The sequence below is a fragment of the Triturus cristatus genome, chromosome 7, assembly GCF_964204655.1.
Source record: "Triturus cristatus chromosome 7, aTriCri1.1, whole genome shotgun sequence".
NCBI lineage: Eukaryota > Metazoa > Chordata > Amphibia > Caudata > Salamandridae > Triturus > Triturus cristatus.
The window spans coordinates 1284375078-1284394086 of record NC_140590.1 but is presented as its reverse complement, the minus strand read 5'-3'; the positions used below and the strand labels follow the sequence as shown (position 1 = coordinate 1284394086).

The following is a 19009-nucleotide window of genomic DNA, read 5'->3' as shown; positions in this document are numbered from 1 at the left end:
TTCATAGATAAGGAGTACTGCAACCCAGCACAAACTGCTGCATTGCCTTACTGTGTGCACGGGAGGAGTTGCGGTAGGTGTTGCATGGGAGACTGGTTTTGTAACTGGGGACTGGTTTTGCAGCAATGCTGCGAAATCGGCCCCCAGTAACAAAACCAGCAGAACTGTGTAGCATAATGACTCACTCTTAAAAACTCATAAATCACTGCAGAGTTCCTTGTAAACCGCAGTAGTTTTCCTGCAATAATAAAAGTCTCCCACACAACTCCCACGGTTTTTGACGCATTCATAGATTTCCAAGGACTTGTAATCCTGGGAATGGTGCAAAATCTTGCGCTGCCCCAGAGGAGGCATAATTAGGAGAAATATCTTTATTTCTCCTTGTTTTTTCCTCTTTCAAACTGTGCTTTATTCTGCAGCCCACATAGAAAGATGAAAAAGCCTCTCAAGATTGTTTTTGTACAGGAAGGTGCCCCTTCCTGCACAAAAACAATCCTGCATGCAAAGGAGGCACCCTTGCACCATGGGGCAAGTGTGCCTGCGTTGAAGCTAGGCTGTCGAAATGGCGCCAATGCAGGGGGAAAAGACCGGAATGCACCATATTGGATAAATACGGCACATTCCCGCCCTTTCCCTGTGACGCAGGGCAGCGCAGCAAAGTAACTTGCTGTGCTGCCCTGCGCCACCATTCCCATAAATATGTCCCTAAGCTCACAAACTTCATTGTCTCTCTGCTTCATACACAAGCACTTTTAGCATGTGCTGCCTGCTTTGGGGCCACTGCAATTATGCAGCAATGGAAGACAACATTATGTTGCAGTGTTGACTAAATTATGCAGCAAAAAAGACTGCAGTGTTATGTAGTACATTTTCTGATACATTATTATTTTGACATTTTTACACATACTAACAGTCTCTGGAAAGCTTTCGCCTCATTAATTCCAGTGTAACATGCAAATGCAGCGGTGAGAAAGGTGACCAGTCAACCTTTGCACGCGGCCTTCCACTTCACAGCAACACAATTCACGTTGTTTAGTAACTTTTGATCCGTTTGAGCTACAATTCTTTTTTTGTTAAAACCATCAGATTATGCGGGAGATGTATCATGTGGAAAAATACGGCAGAGCTATAATTATGTGGAAAACATCTGCAAACTAGGATATTTTACCATTCATGTTTGAACATCTAATGCTGACCTCGTGCATGCTGCGTGAAGCACATAAAAAAAACATAGGACTACAACTTTGCTTTGCTCGAGTATCACTGAATGACGTAGTCAACAGTGCCCCCAGCACCCAAAAAAACACTGACAGTGAGGTACAAGTGGTAATAAAATGTAACTATTATGCACACACTGCCTCAGATAACTAAAATGCATTATGCCAGAACGTATCAACTTATTATGTTCCATGTCTTGTTTACCAGCTGCTATAAGATGTGTACTGCAGTAAGACATCTAGGGGGTTGACTTGGCCATTCAAGAAGGCCCAACTTTATGAGAAGGTGCAGGAATGGGCAGCAGAGCTCAATAGTTAGAACAGTGGTCTTTAAACCAGGGTTTACTGGTGTCTAACAGTTTTTTTTGTCCCTGAACTTAGTTATGGAACAATGTAAAATTGCGCAGTTCCCATTCTGTAGATACCAGTGCAAAATGATCATTATTTTCTAGCAAATTCATGCTAACTTTTATTTAACATTCCCTTCTTTATTTGAAAGATTTCTCAGATCGTGCAGTTGCAGACACTCACCAGAAACCGGATGAGGGTGTTTCTGTTCTCAAACCAGAAAGACAGGTCATCATCAAACCACGGCACTGCAAGGCCATAGAGGGATCAGGTTTACTGCTAGATCGGAGGCAAATCAGTGTCACTGCATAGGCCGCAAAGCACAGTTGTTACAGAATCTCGGAAGTAGTGGTGCTTCCTAAATCTCTTCCGCCTGCCACATAAATTGCTGCTTACCCAGAAGCTTCGCAGTATTCGACTTTCTTCAATCCAACGTCAAGTTTTAAAGAGGTAAAGAGCCTCAGCCAGGTTCTGAGACTATTCAATCTATTCCCTCACATTTATTGGGACCTGCTCATTGATACAAACAATGTAGCATTTAATTCCCGCATTATTCCATTGCATAAATGCATGTAAAAATATTTTTCAAGTAAATGCCTTAAGTGTGGGCTGACACATTTTAATTTACACCATAGTTTTCATTGTCAAACGGGTAATATTCAATATAGGGTTTACCGTGGGATTAAAAAATGACATGGACTCTTTCTTAAATTGTCTTGTGGAAAATCCCAATTTGTACCGACAGCCAGCATTTAAAATAAATCATGAGTTATGGTACAGTGCTTATTTTAAAATGTATATATTTACACAATTATTTATGCAGATGCTTCAGTGGCTGCAGAAGAAAAATGCTCCAGCCACATCTCGCGAAACACGCAAGTCCCCAGGCTCCAGTTCGGAAGGACCAATGGCAAATGCAAATCAGGGTTTTGAAAGGCAAACAAGTGAAAGTGGCAGGATGCCCGAAAAGAGGAGAAGAGTCGATTCTGAAGACGAAGTATTGTTAGATGGCTGTGGCACTAACAACAGTCACATACTCCTCCAAGGAAATGTGGTGGAGAGTGTGGATCAAATTGATCACCCAGCCTGCTGGTCTTCGGAACAACTTGAAATCAAACGTACAGAGTATCCATGGCTCTTATTTTCCAAAGGCAAGCTTGGATGTAAAGTGTGCAGGAAGGTAAATCTTAAAACAGAAACAAGTCAAGGTGTGCATCTCTCCATGGAATGGGTAGATTGCTTGGTCATCCCATATGGCCCTTCTAAAGACAAGCAGTTAATTTCTCTGCGAACTCTGCGAAAAAAAATATTTCGTCATAAGAATAGCTCCTGTCATCTTAAGGCACTAGCTATTTTAGAACAGAGGGCCCGTGAAAGTATTCCACAGTACAATTTGAAAATGCAAATGAAAGTACAGGAAGAGACATGCCGTGTATTCAGAACTGCATACAAAATAGGCAAACATGAGCGCCCTAATAGACCATATTGCTGCTACAATGAGGTCAAGGCTGATTGATTGTATCTTGCAGAATGAATCAAAAATAAGCCTCATGATAGATGAATCTACCACAGTTAGTAAATTGACCACACTAATTATCTGTGTAAGAGCATGTATTGATAAACACAATGAGCCACTGACCTTTTTCTTAGACCTTGTTGAGTTGCCAAGCACAGCAGCAGATATAATCTTAGATACCTTACTTGCATGCTTAGAGAGACACGGTTTTACTGATGAGTATTTATAAAGTCATTTGGTTCAGCTTGTAACAGATGGTGCTTCCAATATGATAGGTAGGAAATCCGGTGTGGCAACTCTTCTGAAACTGAAATATCCACAGTTGAGTGTATGGCACTGTGCTAACCACAAGCTGGAGATTGCTGTGGGTGATGTTTGTAAAGAAGTCGCAGGCATTAATCAGCTCAAAGTTTTTTTTGATAAACTATATACCACCTACCATGCCTCTCCGAGAAATCAGAGAGAGCTTGGGGAATGTGCTCTGGAGGTAGAAGTAAGACTTCTGGCAATTGGAAAGGTGCTAGATGTACGTTGGGTGTCCTCAAGTGAAAGATCTGTGAGAGCTGTTTGGAATAACTACAAAGCACTTAGTAAACATTTCATGGAATCTTCCGAAGACTCAACGAGGAGTGACATTGAACAGAGGAAATATGCTGGTTTAAACCGTTTATTAACCTCCCTGGTGTTTGTTGAAAATATGGGCATTTTATATGATGCTCTCACAGAATTGAGTGACCTATCCAGAAGGCTGCAGCGGCGTGATATGACCATATATGAGGCCGATCGTTCAATACAGATGCAGATTTTAGTGTTTGAATCAATGGCTGATTCACCTGGGCCCTTTGCTACAACTGCATTAGATGCTGCTGAACGGATGCAGTTTGCTGGTGTAGGACTGCAACAGAGCAAAGGCTGTGTTAGCATCAATAGGGCACAGTTCTTTAGGAGCTTAGCAAATAACCTGCGAAAAAGGATGACAATGTCTAATGCATCAAATGTTTCTAGATGCACAACCACAAACAATGATGAAATAGAATACAAAGAGTTAGTACATAGAAACTCCTACAACCAGTTTATTGGCCAGATCCAGTAGACATCTTATACGGTGAGGGAGAATTACAAAACCTTTGTAGCAGGTTGCATGTATTTGATACCAGGCAGTACATCCTTGGTTTCAGAGAGTACAAACAAAATAAAAATTGCATCCCTGAAAGCCTGAAACCATTAATGCACATTATAAACACCTTTTGTACCTCAACTGCTGAATGTGAACGGGGCTTTAGTGTAATGAATGATGTGCTCACACCACTGCGGAACAGAATATCAATCAATCGTCTGTCTTCTATAATGTTCATAAATATCGTGGGGCCACCTGTCATAGAATTTAAACCTGAATTTTATGTTCAGAAATGGTTAGAAAAAGGGAGGAGAAGTGCAGATGAAAGAAACTGCATGGCTCGGAGACAAATGGCTTATGATTCCACTTATTTGGAATATTCTGTGATTGGAAACATGTCCCACATTGTAAATGAATTAAATATAAACAATTTATATATTAAACCTCAAATAAACATGTTTATTGAGTCTTTGAATTAAATAACGTTATAAGCTGTAACTGGTCAGTGAAATGCCAAACGTTCAAAAATTGGAATGTTTTGCTATTTCTAGCCACACCCCCGACTCCGCCCACTAATCCAATCCTTGGGTTATTCCCGCCCCTTGAGTCTCCGCCCACAGTTCCCCTACTTTTTTTTCCCCACTTCGACCACTGCGTACACAGGACCAGCAAACACCGCCGGTTTCAGCAGCGCGGAGCTATGGGGGCCGGGCGATTCTTTTAAAGACCATTCACTTGTTAATGAGGCTTTGTTGTATTTCACCTCTTCTTGGCGCCCCTGCATCTCCCCTCTGATTGAGGGGAGATGCAGGGGCGTTAAGAAGAGGTGAAATACAACAAAGCCTCATTAACAAGTGAATGGTTTTTGAAAGACCTGTGAAGTACTCGGGTGCGGCTGTGTGTGCCCGGGAAGCAGTCTCAGCCCAGGGTGACACACGCAGGATGAGGTGACCGAGGGTGACAGGCAGGATAGCAGGGTGTGAGAGCAGCTGGTGAGGGGGAGTGAGGTGACGGAGGGCAGCAGGGAGTGAGAGCAGCGGGTGAGGTGACAGAGGGAGACAGACAGAGGGAGACAGATGGGGACAGAGAGAGGGAGATGTAGGGAGGGAGGGAGACAGAGACAGACAGAGGTAGGGAGACAGAGAGAGAGGGAGACAGAGAGAGAGAGGGAGACAGAGAGAGGGAAACAGAGAGAGGGAAACAGAGAGAGAGGGAGAAAGACAGAGGGAGACAGAGAGAGGGAAACAGAGAGAGGGAAACAGAGAGAGGGAAACAGAGAGAGGGAAACAGAGGGAGACAGAGAGAGGGAAACAGAGAGAGGGAAACAGAGAGAGGGAAACAGAGGGAGACAGAGAGAGGGAGACAGAGGGGGACGGACAGAGGGAGACTGACAGAGGGAGGGAGACAGACAGAGGGAGATAGAGGGAGGTGGGCGACAGACAGAGGGAGGGAGACAGATACAGGGAGACGGAGGGAGACGGAGGGAGACAGAGGGAGACAGAGACAGACAGAGGGAGATAGACGGAGGGAGACAGAGGGAGAGAGAGGGAGGGAGACAGAGAGAGGGAGACAGACCGACAGCAGGAGGGAGACAGACAGCGGGAGACAGAGGGAGGAGGGTGGCAGACAGAGGGAGGGAGACAGATAGAAGGAGACAGATGGAGGGAGAGGGAGAAGGAGGGAGAGAGTGATAGAGAGAGGGAGGGAGACGGAGAAAGAGAGGGAGGGAGTGAGTGACAGAGAGAGGGAGAGATAGAGAGAGGGAGGAGGGTGACAGACAGAGGGAGGGACACAGGCAGAGGGAGACAGAGGGAGAGAGGGAAACAGAGAGAGAGGAAAACAGAGGGAGACAGAGAGAGGGAGACAGAGGGGGACGGACAGAGGGAGACTGACAGAGGGAGGGAGACAGACAGAGGGAGACAGAAGGAGGAGGGCAACAGACAGAGGGAGGGAGACAGATAGAGGGAGACGGAGGGAGATAGACAGAGGGAGACAGAGACACGACAGGGAGACAGACGGAGGGAGACAGACGGAAGGAGAAAGACGGAGGGAGACAGGGGGTGGGAGACAGAGGGAGAGAGAGGGAGGAGACAGAGGAAGAGAGACGGGGAGACAGAGAGAGGGAGACAGATAGAGAGGGGGAGACAGAGGGAGGGAGGGAGACAGAGAGAGAGAGAGAGGGAGACAAGCAGAGTGAGTGAGACAGAGGAAGACAGAGTGAGAGAGGGAGAGAGAGAGTTATAGAGAGAGGGAGGGAGACGGAGAGAGAGAGGGAGGGAGAGATAGAGAGAGGGGGGAGAGATAGAGAGAGGGAGGAGGGCGACAGACAGAGGGAGGGAGACAGGCAGAGGGTGACAGAGGGAGAGAGAGGGAGGGCGACAGAGAGAGGGAGACAGACAGCGGGAGGGAGACAGACAGCGGGAGACAGAGGGAGGAGGGTGACAGACCGAGGGAGGGAGACAGATAGAGGGAGACAGAGGGAGGGAGACAGAGAGAGAGAGACAGAGGGAAGGAGACAGGGAGAAAGAGGAAGGGAGAGAGAGAGTGATAGAGAGAGGTAGGGAGAAGGAGAGAGAGAGGGAGGGAGAGATAGAGACAGGGAGGGAGAGAGAGAGAGAGAGGGAGGAGGGCGACAGGCAGAGGGAGGGAGACAGGCAGAAGGAGACAGAGGGAGGGAGACAGGGAGAGAAAGGGAGACAGAGAGAGGGAGACAGAGAGAGAGAGGGAGACAGAGAGAGAGAGAGAGAGAGGGAGGGAGACAGAGAGAGAGAGAGAGGGAGAGAGGGAGGGAGAGAGGGGGAGAGGGAGGGAGAGAGGGGGAGAGAGAGAGTGATAGAGAGAGAGAGGGAGACGGAGAGAGAGAGGGCGGGAGATATAGAGAGAGGGAGGGAGAGAGTCCCGCCCCCTCCCCCACTGCCCCCGCCCCCACCGGTGTGGCCCTCTGCCATAAACCACACTGTAAATTTGGCCCCCGAGAGAAAGTTTGTGAGTACCCATGGCCCAGAGACGTTTTAATGCATGGGCCAAGTGGGCTCTGGCCCCAGGCCCCAGCCTTTCAGGGGGCCCCCTGGCAGTCATCTCCATTCTCCAGACTTTTGCCCTCATGACCTTGCAAATTTCTTAAACAGATTGTTTTAAATACTGTTTTCCTTTACTTTATTTTTTATGTAGCTGGTGTGTGAGAGTCTAGTACAGCCATTTTGCAGAGAAATGTTGTGTTTATGTTTCATGCAATATACATAAAAAAAAGTTTATTTTATATCAAACAAGGCCTAACATATAAGAAATGGGAGGGCATCACAGGGATTATTTGCAGTAATATTGGTGAGCTGCTGGTGTGGTACAATATTTAAAACACACATAACTATCCCTGAATATTGGCTGTAAACACATTTAGGGCCTTATTTATGAGAAGTGATGTATCGCTGTGTGAAAACAGGGATGCGTCAATTCTTAGTGCGCCCTCCTTGCGACATGATGGATGCATCATAGTTACTGTATGACGCATCATGTCGCAAGGAGTTACAGATACGTCAGTATTTCTGACGTATCTGTAAGCGCAACAGTGATGCATTGCTGGGGTGTGTTTGAAAATAGATACAAATCCAGCGATGTGTCTTTTCACATGGGACAGCCCCACGTGAAAGAGAATGCATCAGTCTTACACCTGCCGTGAGGCAGGGGTAAGATATTGACGCAATGGGGTCCAAGAAGCGGCGCACTGAGTTCTCATAGATTTCAATGCGCCACTTCTGCAAGGCTTCTTGCGGGGTAGCACCCACCCTGCATACATTATACCTGGCGCAGGTATAATGCGGTGCAGGGGTTTACAAAGTGACGCATCTGCCTAGATGCGTTACTTTGTAAATAGTGTGCAACATGCACATTTTTTACGCTGCCGGTGCGTCACAAAAAGTGACAGTAGGAGTAAAACATTCATGAAAGACCCATCAGTTATTAAAAAGCCAGGTTTTTAAGTTCTTCCTGAAAGAGAGTAGGTCTGTGGTTAGTCTCAGAAACTCAGGGAGTCTTTTCCACAATTTTGCACCTAGAAAGGCGAGGAATCTGCCTCCAGTGCAGGCATGGCATATTTTAGGCACGATGGCCAGGTTGGCATTGGAAGATCTTAGGGGTCTAGATGTTGTGTAGCGATTAGCGCGCTTATTTAGTTAGCTGGCTCTTAAGCCATGGAAAGCTTTAAAGAAGATGGTCATCGCTATGAAGTCGATCTGTTCTTTATGCGGAGCCAGTGTAGAGACTTAAGAATAGGGGTCATACTAGATCTGGGTTTAGGTCTCAGGATGGCTCTGGCTGCCGCATTTTGTACCACTTGTAGGCGCTGGATTATGGATTTGGGAAGACCGATGTACAAGCTGATGACATAGTCAAGCTTTGATGTAATCAGAGCCTGCTCCACAATCTTTCTACTCTCATGCGGTAACAGTGGCAGGAATTTTGTTGGCATCCGGAGCATGCCAAAGCAAGCGCAAGTTTTTGACTTTCTCCTTTCTGCGGGCGGGGGTGGCTGATCTTTTTGTCACCAAGAGCGTTTCTGGATTACCAAAGAAAACAACTTCAGTTTTGTCAGGATTGCACTTCAGCTGATTGATCTTAAGCCAGTTAAAAACCTTTGTGAGGAAAGTCCTAATCATTGCCCGTCAAAGTTGGTTCCTTTTTCACATGTAAAACTCAGCTGAGTGTCATCAGCACAGGAAACTATTTTGACGCCCTCTTCCTCTACCAGAAACTCAAGGGGGGATAGATATATATTAAAAAGGGTAGGACTGAGAATGGAGCCCTGAGAGACACCTACATTCATGGCCGGAACCGGGGATAAGAAAGGGGGGAGCCAGATGTCCTGAGATCTATTTGCCAAGAAGGATGACATCCATGTTAAGGCGGTCCCCCAGGCCGATGCTAGCAAGTCTCTCCAGGAGCCTCTCATGTGGGACTGTATTGAAGGCCGCCGACAGATCGAGCAGTATCAGAACAGCCTTGCCTCCCTGGTCCAGCTTACCCTTGAGAAATTCAGTCACTTCCAGCAAAGCGGACTCCGTACTGTAAATAGCCCTAAAACCGGATTGGGACTCAGGAAGGAGCTTCCCATCTTCAATGTGTTTTTGGAGGGCCTTGTTTACATGCTGCTCTAATACTTTGGAGAGAGCAGGAAGAAGGGAGATTGGCCTGTAGTTGTCAGGGTCCGTCAGTTTGGCGTTAGCCTTTTTTATCAGTATAAGAATCTTAGCATTCTTCCATAATTTCAGCATGTTCCCTGAGGAGAGGGAAGCATTAAAGAGCTGGTTTACCATGGGGTTCATGGTGGGAGCTAATAGGTTCAGGATATTCGCTGGACATGGGTCGATAGGAGAGCCAGACTTAATGCTTTGGAGAAGGGTCAGTGATTCTTCAAGCTGAAACTCAGGGAAAGCTAGTAAAGATGGAGGATCCAAGAGGTGAAATTTGTTATTAGAACTAAGGTAGAAGGTCAGTTCTTCCTCTGAGATGTTAGTGAATGCTTGTTTGATCACGAGAGAGCTTTTTGTGGAAGAATTGAGCTATTTGCTTAGACCATTCTTCTGTGCATGGCCCTTCCTTTGTCCCGGCTTTCGGGGCGGTAAAGGATTTAACTATGCTAAAGATTTCCTTACTCTTATTTTGGGCATTTTCTATCTTGGTTTGAAAGAAGTTTTTCTTGGCTGCCTTCACGAGAATGTAATGAGCTTTTAAGGTGTCTTTATACACCTTCCTGTCCTAAGGTGCATAGGATTTACGCCATTTCCGTTCCATTCTTCTACAATTGTTTTTGCTACATCTAAGGGAACCGTAAAACTATGGAGCTGGTGGGGCCCACCTCTTTGAGGAGTGGGAAACCACCGATACCGCTGCACCGATGTTGGTTCGGAGCCATGAATCTATTGAGAGGGCGTCCGAGTCGGGGCAGCCAGACAGCTCTGGTGAGGAATAACTGAGGGCGTCTGCTAACATTGGGATGGATATTTTATGGAATGTCCTGTAATTAGGGACCCTCTGCCCTGCGTTAGCCCGAGGGGCAGTGGCAGAGTTGGGAATGATGAATTTTAATAGGTGGTGGTCAGACCAGGTAATGAGAAGAAGTAAGCTTACTGATCTGTCAAAGTTGTGAAAAATGTGGTCGAGGGTATGGACCTTCTCATGGGTGGCTGAAGAAATACATGGAAACATGTTGCAGGCCTGCAGCGTCTCCAATAAGGGAAATTGTTTGAGGGTCTTTTCTATTATCTATATGTATATTGAGATCTCCCACAACAAGGCAGTTGTTGTATTTTAAGGCCAGGGAGGTGGTGGATGTATTAAGCGTAGTAATAAAATTTCCAATTGCACTGGGAGGTCTGTAAATCAGAAAACCAGCTATGCTATGATGGGGGGATAAGGTTGAGCGGAAGCCTAAGGACTCTGCGCCCTCAATGTTTTCCATCGGGATGGGAGAGCAGTCTAGTTTTTTATTGTAAATTATGGGGACACCGCCCCCCTTCCCACTCGGTCGTTCCCTCCTAAGGATTTTATAACCCGTAGGGATGGCGGAGGTGATAGTAGGGTTGGTGGCTTCAGACAGCCAGGTCTCAGTGAGAAATAAGAGATAAGGCTGTTCATCTAAAAGTAGGTCATAAATGTGTGGTTCATGCATTTGCATGGAGCGACAATTTAAAAGTGTGGCCTTTAAGTCCTCTGTTTTCTTATTGTTTTTACACTTATTGTTGCGTGGGAGGATCTTGGGTACACGTTTCCTTGGCTGGAGGAGACCAGTTGCACTTATTGCGTTGAAAGTCTACCTCCAAGCTCGGATCAGCCGCTGTACACTGACATAATGGTAGCCGCCTAAGGCTAAGCGGTTTTTCCCTAATGTAATATAGTGGAAGAAACTCACTGGGGGGGAACTGGGCAGCATGGCTGGCGCCGGACGCCTCCAGGATGCTGACGGGCGTCTGTGTGCATCGGGAAAATTTAGGCTAATGCCTATGATGCAAACTGGATCGCTAATGCAGCTGAGGAAGCGGAAACTGTGACGGCGGAAGTGAGGTGCCCAATAGTAGCCCCAGCCCTCCGCTCAATCGGTGTATCAGCCGCAGCGGACAAGGACTGGAGGAAAAGCGAGATGCGAATCGGAGCAGCTAAGGAGGTGTAGGCAAGCAGAATCAAGTAAAGTGCAAGTGCGCATAGGTAGGAGAAATTGTTAAAAAGCACAGAGTAATTCAGCCACATATATACAAGTTAAAAAGTATTAAAAACCTAGTAGCAGGGCAGGGAACACTAAATCCTACCGCTGTCAGCTGCGCGCATCTGTTTACATCGGGGAAAATATAGCCTAATGCCCATGATGCAAACTAGATCGCTAACGCAGCTGAGGAAGCGGAAACTGCGTGGGAAACAGGGGCTCAATTTGTATCATAAATTCAAAGCTGTTCTGCACAGGGGCCCCCAAAATATGTTTGGCCCAGGGCCCCCAAAATCCTTAAGATGTCTCTGCCATGGCCTAGACTGTTCCCATGGAGAGAAGGGTCAAGACTGATTTGCATATGGCTGGATCTAAACTGGAACGCCATGGTGTGAAAAAAACTATGGATTTAGGTCCAGATCTCTGTACTGGGGCTCAATGTTTGACATTGTTTCAGCATTCCGGCCATCAATTGTTCCTTTTCCATTTTTAGGTCTCGCCTGACCCAGCGCATGCGCTGGTCTGGCGAGACTTATTGAGAGGGCTCCAAAAAGTGCTACCAGGCCAGCCTAGATCTACAGTGCATGTGCGCGGGCGCGCGCGCCGTGCTGTACCGTGATTACTTTCACTTTCGTGGCCGCACGGCCGCTTTGATGTTTGATTGTGATTGCGATCACCTTCACTTTCGCGGCCGCACGGCCGCTTTGCATAGCCAATAGGTCTCGCTTTTGGGACCTTATGTATTTAGTTATGCAACTGTTGCATGGCTAAACACTTGTAAGGTCCCAAAGGCGAGACCTATTGGCTATGCCAATGCTTGTTACATTTCTGAGTACTTTCACTGGCGTCGTCCCAATACCCATTGCTAACACTTGCTGCATTCTGATTGGCTCAGGGGGAACCAATTGGAAGCTGTATCAGAAGGAGCCTGTTAAGAGCTCCCCGGTTGCTCAATAAAGGCTTCAGGGTGGTCGCGCCAGCCACATTAGTTAAGCTGTTGCTGCCTTCGCCTTACTTTGTTGCCACTGACAGTGCTTTGGGCTTGCTATTTGTAATGTTTTATACGCCTTTGTAAATTACTGAGCACTTTCACGTGTGTTGTCCCGATTTCCCCGTTGCTTGCCCTTGTTGCATTCCGATTTGCTCAGGGGGAACCAATCGGAAGCCATGCAGGGAGGAGCATGTTAGAGCTCCCCAGTTACTTAATGAAGGCTTTCAGCACGGTCGTGCAGCATGTGTGCCGCTGGCATGCCAAAGGCAAGCCTGTCCACGCCTGTAGGATGCCAGGGGCCAGTCACTCTGCCCCATCTAGCTCCCGTAGGTAATTTGGCCCCTGATCTTTTTGCACTCAAGGATTCCTCACAGCTTTGTAGCTCGCATGTGTGGGCCCCTGAGGAATCAAGGTTCACTTGCAGGACCTGTGGCTTCCAGGCCTGTCCTTCTGGGTTGAATAGTAGGTTTTTCCTAACCTCACAGACTATTAATTCACAATCCAGGCCTACGGACTATAAGCTCAACAGCATTAATTGCCAGACTTTGGTCAAACACCATTTATTCCTGATAATGCTCCAGATGTCATATTTCTCACTGAGACTTGGGTGAGACAGTCCTCAGTTGCAGAATCTGCTCTGGCACTCCCCTCTGTTACTACTTAAAGAAACTCAACAGAACTAGTGGCAGAGGCGGTGGCATTGCTGTTATTTACAGAGACATACTCACCAGTGGCGGATGGTGACATTTGAAAGTGGTGTGGCGTAAACTTTTCTGTCGGAGTGCTCCGTGGCGAGCGAGCGCAGCGACTGAGCTCGACCACCTTAAAGTGGGTAAAGGGTGCATTTTCAAGCAAATTTGAGAAGCACAGAGACTAGAGCTGCAAACACACATAGAGCCCACTGCAGAGGGTATGTTCTTAGGTGAAGTCCTGCTGAAACTAAAATGCATTAACATTATAATCTCAGTTTCCCCACTTAACAAAGAGAGTCATCCCCAGAAAATGAGTTCCCATCCTGTTTCTTCATTACATTTTCAGACAAAATTAGGAACATTCATACCCTTCGGAGTGTACTAATGCCCTAGGCACACACCCATGCACTAATGCACCCGTGCACCAATGCTCCTAGAACACACCTGTGCAATAATGCTCCACGCACACACCTGTGCACTAGGGCTCCAGGCATACACCTGTGCACTAATGGTCCAGCCACACCCTATGCATTAATGCTCTTGGAACACACCTGTGCACTAATGTCCCAAGCACACACCCAAGCACTAATCCTCCAAGTAACACACCCATTCTTTGCTCAAACAAGACAGGCATCAAAGTATGAATGCATGTTAAATAAATGTTAAAAACACAATTTTATGACTTCGTGTGTTTTCCAAACACAAAATAAATATGAATAAATACAGATAAGATGGCAAACATTGAATACGGATAAATACAGACGAAAACATAAATCAATAGCATACAACCGGGAGCCCTAATTATAATCCACCCCTAAACACTACACTGGTCTCCTCCATGCAGCCTGAGCAGCCACTCTCCAAAAGGACTCACCTACAAACAGCACAAAGTACAACTTAATACTGGAGTAACCTGGCTCTGTAAAAGATGCCCAAACCAATCCGCAACTTGTGCCCGGGTTATAGGGCAAGGGGTGAACCCTGACCCCCAAGCCACCACATATTTATTATTATATGATATTTCGTTAAATTATAATCTTATTTATTATAAGTCACATTAAAACAGAATCATAACAAAATATTTTAGAATGAAAATACTAAGCTTCCATTGTAATGCAATGGAGTGAGAGAACAAGGAGCCGAATTTAAGAGTGTAAATACTGCTTACGGGGGGGGGGGGGGGGAGAGGGGAGAGGGAGTACAGCGCCTCGATGGCCTTGTCTGAATGCAGTGCCTGCCATACCAACAGCCAGAACTCTGTGTCCTGACCCTGCCTTGCACACGCCTGCACCCAAACGCAGTTAAACTACCGGCGCGCCGGCTCTCAACAAATTGGCAAGAAACTAAATAAATATACCGAAGGTGATCACAGGACACCACTGTAAGACACGGAGACAGGAACAGGAGGCTAGTTCTAAGACGACCAATTTTTTAGATCTGACAATCATGAATACAGGAAATAATAATCGCAGTGTAATTATTTTCGCAGCCAAAACGTCACCTATAAAAGTACAGGCTGATAGAATACATATTCTAGATATGGGTTCACAGCAGTGGTTTTTGAATAGTCTTTGATGAGGGCACTGTTTATCCCATGCATTCAGTACGTAGCATGAGTGTGGAGTCGCAGCCGGCATGACGGGTGGTGGGGGAGGGAGAGTAGCATGGGTTCATGGGGGGGAGCGGCCCGGTAATAAAATAAAATAAAATAAAACTTATCTCTAACTTTCCATGTTTTTGTAGAACGTTCTCTATGTGTAGACCGGGTCCATGCTTTTGGTCCATCGTACCGGGTCTGTGATCCAGTAATCTGCCAGCTTCAACGTACATGGTATTTTTGGCTTCTACAAATATTCTACTTACTCCACGACTTCTACAAATATTCAGCATAAAACACACAAAAAATCAACTCTTTATGCTGCGACTGCGAGGAAATATGCTGACACCCTGATCCAACCTTGCATCATGTGATTATTGAAAGCAAAATCGCTGGCGTGACTACTAACGTGCTCTTGATCAACGAGCGTCTGTGTCCCTAAATCTGAATCATGATTCCATCAGAGCAGCCACTCTCATGTCCGAGTGCTTCCCTGTTCTGTTATCGACCTGTAAACATTCAATTCAATACACGTAAGGGCCACTGCAGAAACCTACGGAAGAGGCAATTAACACATATCTAAGGCACTGTAGCATATTAGTGTGTTAAAAATGTTAATCATTTGCTTAATTCAGGATTGCATTTCTAGGTGAACTTTTCTCAACTTATTTTCTCAGTTTTGTAAAACACACAAAGGGAGGAAATACCAAATATACAGAATTGTATGCGTTTAGTAGATTTCAGAAGAAAGCATACATTTGTTGTTTTCAATCTTACTCTGCATCTATGGTTGCCTCCTCCCCACCCACCTTCCCACATCAATGAAACCCTCGGTCTAACCCTAAAACGGTACCTGTAATGGACTCTCCGCAGCAGACTATCTGCTGTACACTTACACCACTAATAGCAAAAGTTTAAAACGTTGTATTAAACAATAAATATTTTGGCTCACTCTCAGAGAAAACAAAAAATAGGACAAGATGATGAAGTGCTTCTGTTTTTATGAACTTAGTGGAAGTGGCATAGAGTGGAAGCCAACTTAAATGGAAATAAGTAACTTTGCCTTGGGGAAAGTTTCTGTCAGCAAAAGACTCATTCTGTAAACCAGAGTAGCTTGGAATTTTCAGAAGAGCAATCATTTTGCAATCAAGTTTGAACTGCTCATTTGTGATTAATACACTATTCCTAATGTCTCCAATGAAAAGGGTTGTCATTTCCTGAAACACGAGTTTCCAGAGTCCTGGAAGTGCCACCGTAGATATTTTTCTACATGATGCGGTGAAAAAATACTGAAGATATTGATCATTTAAAAAAAGTTGTTTAGACCACACTTTTGAGTTACATTTTATTTAGAAAGACAATGGGCCACACCTATTCTAGAATCCACGATATACGCAGAAATACTTCCTAATGACAAGTTTTGCATCTACATACGCACATTGAAACATAAACCTACCTCGTAAGCTTGACATAACTGAAATGTGTCACTCCCGATTCCACAAGCAGGGCTCTGCAGCAGGGACCTACCCCCTTGAACTATCTGCATACACAGGCGCACGTGCGCACTGCTTTTTCAGAAACAGACTATCACATGCACTCTAGATATATATAATAGTAATATGTAATATCACAAACAAGTTAGACACGGAAGCAATTGTATTGTGAGAGGTATCTTTATAACCCCCACCTGCCCTCTCGCAATCAGCAGTTTGTGAGGCATTGCTGGGAAATAGAGGTCGACAGGGGAGGCACGGTGACTTATTGTTATTGGCGTCGCAAATTACAGGCAGCGACACCCAGAGAAAACAGGCCGGGCAAGTTCAAGGCCCTGCAGGTTCAGGCAGAGCAGGAGTGAAGACTGTGATCCTCAGAGAGGTCTCCCGCCCCCTAGTGGCGATTCCTACACAGAGAGGCCACGAAGTGAATGGGAGAGAGAGGGGCTCCAATTAATCAAGCCTCCTCTATAGCAGTAAAACCAAGTGTGCATATAGTAAAAAAAACAACAAAAAAAGAGCATTTCCTCCAGACAGAGGTAGACAAAGGATTGAAGGGACAGAGATGAGGTTTTTGAGTGAAGGGGTTGTTCTATTAGGTAATTGTAGATTTCTGACCCTTCCTCTGCATAATTCTCATAATTGTGCCACAGACAGTGCTTCCCGCTCCTTGCGATGTACGTGCCCAGTCGCGGCTCGTGTCGTGTGGGGGGGGGGGGACGGGGGTGTCGCGCGGGAGTGTTTTTAAAAAAAATAAAATCCTACCTGTCCTGAGCAGGTCCGGGTCCGTGCTGCCTCGCCTCAGGTCCGTTACTTCTGGCGCCGCCGCCTACACACTCACTCACTGGAACAGGCGCAGCCCATCTGACCCCTCTCAGCCAATCCTGGTGCTGGAGCAGCACCAGGATTGGCTTAGAGCAGGCTTACGCTCCGCCCGCCTACCCATTACGAGACCGAGGTTTGAGCCTTGCCTCAACCTCGCTATCCTAATGGGCATGCGCCAGATTCGGGAAACACTAGTGCGCATGACTGGGCACGGTGCAAAAATCGCCCTCCGTCCCCACTCATGCGCACTTGTGTGCTGCTGGCTGCCTGTCAGTCAACATGACGCCAGACCGCCCACCCCCTTCAGACTCTGAAGGGGGTGGGCGATCCAACGTCATACTGACTGACAGTTCTCCCTCACCGAGGAAGCTGAGGGCGCGGAGGCGCGGGCGGGGGCAACGCCCCAACGCCCCCAATGGACGGACCGCCACTGATACTCACCTGTAGTCTGTCTCTGTGTACCATCATAGACCGCAAAACTGCCTTGTTTAAAATCTCTTTGACTAAAAACCTTACCTTTTCGGGACTTTTAATGAACCGTCCCACCTTTCCATTGAAAGCCTTCAGGAAGGCACTGACTCATTTTATTGCTCCTTTGATTATCAAATTATCAAATTTCAATATCCTTGAGGACCTCAATCTCCATCTGGAGGACATGCAGGACATCGATGTCATAAATGTTATTGAGGACCTCGCTGCTATGCAGTTATTTCAACATGTTATACCTACTATACACTCTGCGGACCATCTTTACGACCTAATTTTTTGCAACCTTAGTTCCCTTCAGGTTACTTCATATTCACCTGTGCTCTGGACCAACCATTTTATAATCCCTCTGTCCAACCACCTATCCTGCAAGGTGTCTACATCAGCCACTGAACATATTCGTAAACGTACTTGACAAAAGCTCGATCTATCGAGATTCGGCCACTACATTCAGGCCAGTCGTCCTCAGCTGTCTCCCAATGCTGAGACTGCAAATAGCACCTTGAAACTATGGCTTACCACTGCCTTAGATGCTTTTATTCCAATAAGATGAGTCTCTGTGAAGAAGAGACCCGCTGCCCCCTGGTTTATTTAGGCCCTCACTTTGGCTAAGAAGCTCTGTAAGGTCCTAGAATGCTCCAGGAGTAGAGCCCATGACCCTATGCAAAAAGTTTTATATAGATACGTTACTAAATCCTGTCATGCACTGATCATGCAATCTAGGGCAGGTTACTACGCTAGCCAAATTAGCTGTAGGAATAATCTTGCTAAAGATATTTTTAGCCTGCTGAATGGCCTCTTGAAGCCAGTGTTTTCAGTTGACCCTATCAACATGTCTAATGCTCATTGTAACAAATTAGCCGCCATTTTTTTTTAAAGAAGATTGAAGACATTTACTTGCACTTCTCCCCTGTTAATTCTGGTCTGAAACTATGTTGCTGGTGGTTACCGATTCTCCTGTGGCTCTGCTCAGTTTGCTGCCCCCTATATGTCTGCCCTTTTTTAGGACTCTCTGCAGCCCGGTGAAATCTAGCTCTCCGGATGATCCTTTAAAACAGATCTCTCCATTAAACTTCAGTACCAGCTTCTTCCTCCTTTCCTAGAATTGGTCAATCACTCGCTGTCCACAGCTTCTGTGCCTGTCCTATGGAAGCCAACTAAAGTTATTCCCCTCCTCAAGAAACCATCTTTGGATGCCTCTAAACCCAAAAACTTTGATCCCAGCTCCTTCCTTCCCTTTCTTGCAAAGGTTACGGAGTGATACGTCAAGAGCATTTTAACTAAATTCTTAGAAGACAACCATATCCTTGATGCATCTCAGAACGGCTTTCGGTCTGCTCACAGCACAAACAAAATCTGCACTCCTTGCTATTTCCGAATTTCTTCATAGCACCTTGGATGAAGACAGATCCTTAGCCCTAATTTGGCTCGACTTGAGCGCCGAATTTGATACAGTGTCTCACCAAATTTTAGTTGAGCACCTATGAGATATTGGCATAGGAGGTCTTGACCTTTTCTGGTTTGCTTCCTTTCTC

At 46.1% G+C, this 19009-nt stretch overlaps 2 protein-coding genes and 1 pseudogene across 2 annotated transcripts in view; all 3 read left to right on the top strand.

Moving 5' to 3' along the window:
* The window catches only part of LOC146811889 (sulfotransferase 1 family member D1-like), a 502151-nt gene that overhangs the window by 171531 nt on the left and 311611 nt on the right, over positions 1-19009 (top strand). The gene's annotated exons all lie outside the window — the stretch shown is intronic.
* The window catches only part of LOC146811890 (sulfotransferase 1 family member D1-like), a 249934-nt gene that overhangs the window by 215518 nt on the left and 15407 nt on the right, over positions 1-19009 (top strand). The window lies entirely within an intron of this gene.
* On the top strand, positions 1627-18735 carry LOC146811891 (E3 SUMO-protein ligase KIAA1586-like; annotated as a pseudogene).